The sequence below is a fragment of the Pongo abelii genome, chromosome 5, assembly GCF_028885655.2.
Source record: "Pongo abelii isolate AG06213 chromosome 5, NHGRI_mPonAbe1-v2.0_pri, whole genome shotgun sequence".
Classification (NCBI taxonomy): domain Eukaryota; kingdom Metazoa; phylum Chordata; class Mammalia; order Primates; family Hominidae; genus Pongo; species Pongo abelii.
In genome coordinates this window covers 100090903-100099217 of record NC_071990.2, presented here as the reverse complement: position 1 = coordinate 100099217, position 8315 = coordinate 100090903, and the positions used below count along the sequence as shown (strand labels likewise).

The following is an 8315-nucleotide window of genomic DNA, read 5'->3' as shown; positions in this document are numbered from 1 at the left end:
ATTTATTGAGTATCTCAGTGTGCATCATACCATTTGGTCATGTGAGGTTGCAACAAGTAAAAAACAAACATAAAACCCTTAAATTAAAATCAAAAGAAAAAACTTTGCCCTGACAATGTTACAGAATTATCATCCATAAATTTACTTTTCTTGAAAAATTTATTTTCTTTAATTTCGTTTCCTGTTATATGATTTATATTTAAATTTACATTGATTTATCCAGAGACTATGTCCAAGTTTTATGTCCTCTTTTCTGTTATCCTGGAGTTTGGTGAAGAAATCTGTACTTAATTTAAAAAAGAAATCCCTCTAACTAACAATGTTGTCAGTTAGCTAACTATATTTCTTAGGCCCATGTCAAGTATCATTGCTTATTTTAATAAAGAATGTTTACTTAGACTAAGAAAACAGTAAATAATTAAAGGGATGGCATCCATTAAGTATAAACACTGGATTATTTTTCATAACATGATAGATCAACAATATTGTTTTGAGGCTGAACTCCTTTACTTCTTCTACTGTAAGCTATTGAAGCCAAACTGCTTCCTACCTTTGTTCATTTATGATGGTGTAAAATTTTAAAATTAGGATCTACATACACAACAATGCATATATAAAAATATTTGAATATTGAAAAATAAAGTAGAAATTATTCTTCTTCTTCTTATTATTCTTATTATTATTATTTAGGTACAAGGTCTTGCTCTGTCACCCTGGAGTGCAGTGGCATGATTACAGCTCACTGCAGCCTCAAACTCTTGGGCTCAAGTAATCCTCCTGCCTTAGCCTCTCTCTGTTAACCAGGCTGGTCCTGAACTCCTGGCAGCAAGTGATCCTCTTGCCTTGGCCTCTCAAAGTGCAGGAATTATAGGCATGAGCTACCATGCCTAGTCCTGAAATTACTATCTTCCTCCTTAACCCCACCACCCACAAAAAAAACAAAAACTTCCTTTTTTCTTCATATTTACATTTTAATTGTATATGCTGCAATGGGCTATTTGTATTACCCCAAAGTCATGTGTTGACATCCTAACCCCCAATATGATACATTAGGAGGTGGGGCCTTTGGGAGGTAATCAGGTCATAAGGGTAGTACCCTCATGAACAGGATTAGTGTCCTTATAAAAAGACACATAAGAGCTTGCTTTTTTTCTCTGCTCTTGCTATGTGAGGATATAGCAAGAAGAGGACCATCTGCAAACCAGGAAGTGAGCCCTAACCAGATACCATATCTGCTGGCACCTTGATCTTGCACTTCCTAGCCTCCAGACTGAAAAATAAATGTTTGTTGTCTATGACACTCCATCTATAGTAATTTGTTATAGCAGCCCAAAGTAACTAAGACAGATGCTTACAAATCGAGATTTATTTTAAAAACTATTCTCTTGCTATGAGTTCAATATTTTTATTTCTTTACAATGATTTCAGAAGAGATTACAAAGAGATTAATATACTTAAAGAATCAGACTCTTGCAAACAGTGACATCATTAAAAAGGGCTTATTTTCATTAACATGTGATTAACAGGAAGGAGATGATTGGTGAGTTTTCTTCATAACCAGGTTCACTGTGGATAGGAGGGCCTGCCTTCCTTCCCACCATGGAGATCCTAAAATCACAAGCTCCATCCTCCATCAGTGATGACAGGGTTACCAGTTACATAAGCAGATTCATCAGAAGCCAAATACACACAGAGCATGGCTATTTCTTCTGCAGCAAATCTTCCCATCTTTTGTCTCTTCAGGAAATCATTCCATGCCTCTTCAGGATTTCCTCTGGCTTGTATTCTTTCTTGTAGAGATGGCGTATCAACCGTTCCTGGGCACACACAGTTGCACCTGATGCCCTGCTGGATGAAATCTGCAGCCACAGATTTTGTGAGGCCAATCACGGCTGCCTTGGTTGTGCTGTACACACATCTGTTCACAACTCCTTTGACGCTGGAAGCCACAGAAGACATGTTGATAATATTGCCAGATTTCTGAGCAAGCATTTTTAGGAAGGAATGCCTTGATCATCAGGTACATGCTGCGCACATTGAGATTCATCGAGAAGTCCCAGTCTTTCTCCTCACAATCCAGGACAGTTCCATGATGGACAAAACCAGCAACATTAAAGAGAACATCAAGTCTCTCAACTTCATTGGCGAACTGATCAATTTGTTTCTTCTTTGTGACATCAAGGACACGAGTTTGAATACCCAGGTACTTTTCCAGTTCCTGAAGTTTGGACTCATTAATGTCTGGCTATGACTTTGGCACCTCCTCTTGCAAAAGCTAAGGCAGCTGCTTGGCCAATCCCCTGAGCAGTGGCCATCAGGATGATGACTTTCCCATCAAGTCAACCCATAATGGAACCTGTGGTTTAATTTTAAGCAGCGAGCTGATGGCATTCTCCAGAACTCGGTGGGAGCAACAAAGTCTTTTTTTTTTTGAAACAGAGTTTCACTCTTGTGGGCCAGGATGGAGTGCAATGGCATGGTCTTGGCTCACTGCAACCTCCTCCTCCCGGGTTCAAGTGATTCTCCTGCATCAGCCTCCCAAGTACAAATTACAGGTGCCTGCCACCACACCTGGCTAATATGTGTAGTTTTAGTAGAGACAGGGTTTCACCATGTTGGCTAGGATGGTTGCGAACTCCTGACCTCAGGTGATCCACCTGCCTCGGCCTCCCAAAGTGCTGGGATTACAGGTGTGAGCCACTGTGCCTGGCCAAGAATCTTTTCTTACTTTAAGAAGAATAAAATGGCAAGCAACAGATGAAGATATTTACATTAGACAGAAGAAAATATTTACATTACAAATATCAGACAAGGGACTAGCATCCAGAACTTACTTAAAAATTTCCTATGAATAAGTAAGAAAAAATCAGTTAAAAGTGGACAAAAGACTCAAACTGGCACATTTTAAAAGGGAGTACCTCCATAGCCAACAGGTATATAATATAAAAAGTTGCTCAACATCAACAGCCATTAGGGAAATGCAGATTAATACCACAAGGAGCTCCAGCTAACCACCTATGAGAATGCTTAAAATTTTACAAATTGACAATACTAAATGTTGTAGAGGATGTGCAGAATTGAAATTTTCATTGAGTGTAAATTGGTAAAATTACTTTGGAAAACTTTGACAGTATCTTTTAAAGCTTAATATATGCATACCTGATGATGCAGCAATTCCCCTCCTAGGTATAAACCCAACAGACATTCACAAGTGTGTGTACCAAAAGGCATATACTAGAATGTTTGTAGCAGCATTATTCACCATTGCCAAAACTGGAAACAATTCGGATGTCCATCAGAGGTAGAATGAATGAATAAATTGTGGTACATTCATATAATGGAACAAACAATGGCAACAAAAAGAATGCATTAATGCTACCCACCACAATGTAGATTCTTCTCGTGGACATAATATGTGAGCAAAAGAAGTCGATATAAAAGAGTGCATTTGGTATAATTCCATTTATATAAAGTTCAAAACCAGGCAAAGCTCATCTATTGAAGTAGAAGCCAGACTTGTAGTTGCATTTGTTTGAGTTAATGAGTGGGAGGAGCCATGAGGGAGGCTTCTGGGGTACTGGTAGCACCCTAAATCTTGACCTGGTGCTAGTTATGCAAGAGTGTTCAGTTTGTAAAAATTCATGAGATGTACACATCCCTTTGTGCACAATGGTGTATTTTTACTTTAATCAAAAGTTGACAAAAAACAATTACTACCCAATAATCTGGAGATAAACCATGGAGGTGCTTTTCCAGGGTAGTGGAGAAGTACTTTCAGTAGAGTTGAATTATACGAGGTTTCTAAGTTCAGCCTTCTAAAAGGGAAGATTGTCTTCAGGTTTCTCTAATTCTTGTTCAGTGGAATTTACCTGATGATTAGGTTGTTATGCTAAATATGAGCCGTGGTATATATTTTTTTCCTTTTACCAGTTAGGCGGTCAATTGAGTCTGGTTAAATAACAAAGGGTTATTTAAAGAATCTTGACAAAAGCCACACTTGGGATTAACAAACTTTTTTTTTTTTAATTACCTTCTTTCTAGAACTAAGGGGCCAAGGATGAATTGGTAAAGCTTTTTTATGCCTGGATTTTAAATCAAAGAAAAATTATCTCCAGTCTGGCATCTTTTGGGGCAAAACAAATAGAGACATGTGGGCGATTCTGAGAGTAGGGAGCATGGGACTTTGGGTTGGGGATTGAGAAGAGCCAAGAGAGCAGTAGAGGGGAGGGAGAGTGTCAGAGGCCGAGAGTTAAGAGACAGCCAAGGAACCTGAAGTGAATCGGTATTTGTTCATTTGGATATGTAAAGCACCTAAGGGAGAGGAAAACAGGTGCAATATGAATGCATTAATGGAATGAAATATGAGGCTTGACCTATGAATAAATATTCAGAATAAAAGCATTTTAAAATGTATCTTGGTTTTAGGGCACTTACTCTGTCTGGCAGATAATTCAAAGTTTTCATGGCCATACACACTCACATGGTTTGTCAGCTTCGGATCCGCCTGAGACACACTCACCAAAGATCCCATGGTCTGTGTGCCTCCTCCTCCCTTTTTCTGGCTCAATCTTGTTTTCTGAAGTACAGAGTCTCCCTAAATTATTTGAAACAGGACTCCTTATCATTGGATTCAGATATTCCAATTATGTCACCAGAAATCATGACCTAGGACGAAAGCTCCCGACAGTAATCCTAGAGGACAGTTAGTCCATGCCGTTAAGAAAAGAATTTGATGGCATCTCCACTATGGCCTGAGAATTGCTCCAGCCCAGTGATCCAAATTTTACCAAAAATCTGTTACTAAAAGGGATATTATTAGTTTTTCCCCGCTTAGGCTTGTGACAGGTTGCAGACCCCCAGTAGGTCAGATCTGTGGGGAGCATCTCTGAAACACAGAGGAATCGGCTTTCAAAATGATTATTTTAGCCCGGAGACCAGGAAACTGAATGTCACCCTAAGTTGTCTCTCTGGTCTGAGACAGGAGAGCTGAAAGGAAACTTTCAACAGTTTAAAGAAGTAGCCCACTGCCCTTCTGCCCAATTACTGAAAAGTTTTCTTCTGACTCAAAGGAGGGCATTGATGGGGACAAGCTAAGATCCCTGCAGCACATCCAGGCATATGTTTACCTGCCCAGAAGCAGCACTCAGGCTTCTCCATCCACAGCAATGCCCAAAGCTTGCTCCCTTCTGCTTTATCCTAGGATTGGCCTGTCCTCTCTGTGCTGGCCACGGAGGGTGCTGGCCTGCCTTACCGCTTTGGAAATCCAAAGAATTGTTCCACTGGGTCCTGGTCCATGAAGAGTTCAGTTTATCAGGTTAATCTCAGGAGATAAATAAACAAATTCAAAGATAATTTTGTACTTGAAGTTGATTAAAAATCTTTTGATTCTTCTTGCTGTTCAACACTGAATCAAGGCCTTCTCATTCAAAAATAAAACAGTAATGTATTTGCTGTAGTCCTGCTTGTTTTAGGTGTCTGAGTTTTAGGTTTATGGTAAATGCTACCTCACAAGATTAAGACAGAAATCTACTTGAACAATTCATAAAAAAATAAACAGACATTAAATAAGCAAAAAGAAAATGAAAACATCACTTGTAATCAAATAATTGAAAGTTGAAATAAGTCAACAGTAATAATGTCTTTTAAAAAAGAGAAATTGAAGGAATTTTTATTTAGCTTTAGGGTCTCTGTGAGATTCCAAGATGGAAAGTAGGTTTTTACCCCAGAACCACATTTAGATTTCACTCATTTCTTCAGGCTTCAGAGGGCTCAGGAGCCTGTGTGGCACAGACAATGTGCAAGCAATTCAGGGGTTGAGTCTGGGATCAGGTGGACCTGTCATAATGCTTTCATGATGACTTTCTGTCCCTACTAGAGCCTCCTGTGAAAAATAACTTTCACTTTTCTTAATCTCCCTCTTCTATAAGATCAACTTGTGGGAAAATTTCAAGTAGTGCCCCACAGGGATTGATGGAGTGTTCTTGTCATGCATTTGTGCCTTCTCTGGAAATGGGATCTTTTCTAATACAGAAGAACTTATACTTTTTTTCCAAGGTTTCAAAATTCCAAAATTATAGATATGGCCAAGGGCTTATTATATTTTCCCCATGATTTGGAATAGGATTGACTCCAGGGTTGGGAATGGTGGAATGTACAGATGGGGATCAAGGGGCATAAGCGGTGGGGTGGCAAGGGTTGGGCACAGGGGAGGCAGAGTGGTGGGGAATGGGGCAGCATCTGGGGGTGGCTGTCCTTGGCTCAGTATTTAGAAGTGCTAACATGAAGGGACTGCAACGATGTGTGAATGTTTGTCCCTCCTCTTATACCCCGTAGGACAGGGTCCTTTAATGGCAATGCCTTGAAGCTTTGGTTAATAATTTTGATTTTCTTCCCTGTTGTTATCTAGAAATGTCTTTGTATAATACAACTAATGGTAGTATTTTAACGCCTTTAGTGTTTACAATAGTTCTGTGAAACAGGAATGGTTATTAGCCCTTCCTCACAGAAGAGGAAGCTGAATTACAGAGAGGTTAAGTGACATGTATGCTGACATCACCAGCTGGGCAGTGGTGAAGCTGGAATTGGATCTCTTTCTCTTAATGACCATACTGCTTCCCAGGAAGAGTCCCCGTTACACTACAAGTGATACATCCTGATACACTACAGGCCTTGGAGTGAGGTATGGCATGGATAACCTAACCACAGAATTTGGAAAGCTTAACCATGTCTCACTCCTATATTGTTTGATTGGTTGATTAATTCATTCATTAGATTAAACCATGAAAACCTACTATGTGCCAGACATGTGTTGGATGTGGGGAATTCAGAGATAAGTAAGATAGAGTCTTTGCCTAAGGAAGCTCACCACCTAGATAGAAAACATGGCTACAATTGTTTACTAAGTAATAGTGCACATGTGATTGTAGAAATAAGTATGGCATGCGTTTGAGTCACCCAGGAAAAGGCAAATCCAGGGAGTCAGGGGAAGATTGAAGAGCGGACATTTGAGTAAGACCACTAAGAAAACTAAACACAACAACAACCACTCAAGTGATACATTCGCTGTATAAAAATGCAAATTGTTCAGAGTAGGTAGAATAAGGAGGGCAAAACTACTTCCCTCCCGGTGGTATCTATTAAAAGTTTACTGTGTATTCTTCCAGACATTTTTTCTATATATTTACATAAAAATACACATATACTAATATAGAGGTTAGGACTATAACAAAATGGGTGCATTTATACATACTATTCTGCACATTGTCCTCCCAACTTACCGATTCTCTAAGTCCTCCCAACTTAGAAATTTTTCCATGTCACATATTATAGGTCCATTCATTCTTTTAATTGTTGGGTAATAATTGATTAAATGAGTATAGCATGATTTATTTCCCATCTTGCTATTGATGGGTATTTAGGTTATTTCCTTTTTTTTGCTATCATAAACAATACTGTCATAAAAGTTAGCATATATATCATTGTCACTATGTGTTTGGCATACAAATTATTGTCTGTATTTGTCATTTCTGTAGTATATATGCTCACTTCAAAATTTGATATACGTAAATAAATTAGGCTCTGTGGTGGCTGTTTCAGTTGACATTCCTACTCTTAAGTTTGAGTGCCCATTCCCTTATGTACTTGTCCATATCGGATACTAACAATCTCTGAAAATTTCTGCAAGGGAATGGGCACTCAACCTTAAGAGTAGGAATATCAACTCAAACAGCCACTACAGAGCCTAATTTATGTATACCTCATTATTTAAAATTTATTTCTCTGATCACTAATCTGTTTGTGCTTACTTATGTTGTTTTATACTTTCAGCTTTTAAATTATTATTAATATTTTGTTTTCAGTATTTTGCTATCTGGGGCATATTTTGTTGTTTCCTTCAGTGATTTGTAGAGCTCACATCCTGCTTGAAATTTCGTATTGCTGAACTCTTCATTTTTTACAAACTTTCCTCAGTCTATATTTCATTGAAGATCAGATAATTTAGTTATCGTTCTCCCTGCAACTCTCCTGTATAAGATTTTTTTTAGCATTATTTTACTTTATTTTCCATTCTCTGCTACCCCTCTTCCCACCTTTGTTCTTCACTACTGAGTTTGGGGATCCAGATTATTGCTAAATTATTATTCTTTTACTTTTCACATCTTTCCTTTAAAGAAAATGTCTAGATTTATGTATTTGATTTTGTATCCATGTATGCCATTATTTTTGCCTTTGACGGCCTGCGGTATTTACTGCTAGTCTTTTATACCACAACTCGCAGCTTTTTATTCTGATTTATCACTCATCTGACTGTAGTT

General features: G+C 38.4%; 1 pseudogene; it reads right to left on the bottom strand.

Moving 5' to 3' along the window:
* Positions 1-1348: 1348 nt before the first annotated feature.
* On the bottom strand, positions 1349-2348 carry LOC100939535 (dehydrogenase/reductase SDR family member 6-like; annotated as a pseudogene).
* Between the last annotated feature and the right edge of the window lie 5967 nt (positions 2349-8315).